Genomic DNA, 1,568 nt, shown 5'->3' on the forward strand with positions numbered 1-1,568 from the left:
ATTTGCCAGGCACTGTAAATGAAAGCTCATTAAGTAGAATGGCTCTGTTACAACTTCATCAGTCTGCATCACAATGGATGCATCTTACAGGTACTACAAACAGACAGGGAAGCACGTGATTATATACATGTGGCACGTGTCTTGTGTAGCACCATGCTGGAGAGAAACCAAAACTGGAAGAAACATCTTAGAAACATCTTAGAAACATCTAAGCTGAACATGTCAAACTTCAGGGAGCTTCAGATCTAGAGCAGATGAACACTGATGACTGTCTCCATTTGTACATCTGTGCCAGGAATTTCTGTCATGTTGTTATATCAGCATATAATAACAGAACTAAAAATGTTGAAGAATACTGGGGGGGAGAGATAGGATGTTGAGGAATGCAACATTTCCTATTCTACTGGCCAGAATATTGCCTGGCAATGAAAATAAATGTCAAATACTTACATGAAAAATCACATCCTTCCTAGGAGCCCTCACAGCAAAACTGAGCAGCATCTCACTTCTTTTGCTTGTTTTCTCAGCTGTAAAATGCTTTTAGCTTCAAGAAGAGTAATGGAGAAATACCTGAAACTGGATGCCCACAGCTATGTAGTTTGGGCATTCATCTAGTACAGAGAAGGTATTTGCCCTGGATGCAGCCCTGGTAGAGTTTACTGGTGATATCTCCCACTTGTTGGGCTAGTGATCTCATTATGCAGTAGTCTACAAAGGTCATATTTCAAACCGCAATGAAGAGAAAGAGAGTTCAAGTCTGATGCTGTTGCTTAATTTCTCTTGCGCATTTCTTAACATAAGCTGTTACGATTCTTGGACATCTAGTACCTTAACAGTGGTCAAACTGAGAATGCAGGTGTGCGGGACAGAAGAGAAAGTCAAAAAGCAGAAAACAGAGTGAAGAGGTAGCAGGTTTAAGTATGGATTCAAAATAAAGCAATGCATGGTTACATAAGAGCAGGGGGCAACATTTCAGCTGCAAGTGAGATGGAAGAAAGACAAGTTGGAAAAAAAAACAAATAAGGCTTTAAGATAAACAGCTATTCCTCAGGCAACAGCCACAATACAATTGGATCAACCATTCCTTAACTGAGCTCTATAAACTCAGAGGAGAATCAGGCTGTATAAGCAGTCTTCTCCTATGAGCCATTCCTTAAATGCAATCACTTCCAACCATTAAAAATTACCGAAGTTTCTTTACTACAGGTACCCACAGAAGCGTTCATAGACCTGTACAATGACAGAAATATCTAGATTTGTTAAGTGGCACTTAAGATAACTAGCACTTGATAAGTTTCCCCGTCAATAGACAGGATATAAGTAAGTACAGGCAAGAGAAGATTTACCCATACCCCCCACCTCTGTTTCCAATCTCTTATAATAAAATGAAAAGCTTTATCTATTAAAAATGTTGTGACCCTCATGATGCTACAGAACACTGATACAAAATGTGAATAGTACAATATCCATTATATAATATATATATTTATATTTTAATATATTACATTTATTTCTACATAAGGAGGCTATAAATACTGTATATGCCTTATATCCATGGTTCCCAGCAT

This window comes from Excalfactoria chinensis, chromosome 4 (genome assembly GCF_039878825.1).
Source record: "Excalfactoria chinensis isolate bCotChi1 chromosome 4, bCotChi1.hap2, whole genome shotgun sequence".
NCBI lineage: Eukaryota > Metazoa > Chordata > Aves > Galliformes > Phasianidae > Excalfactoria > Excalfactoria chinensis.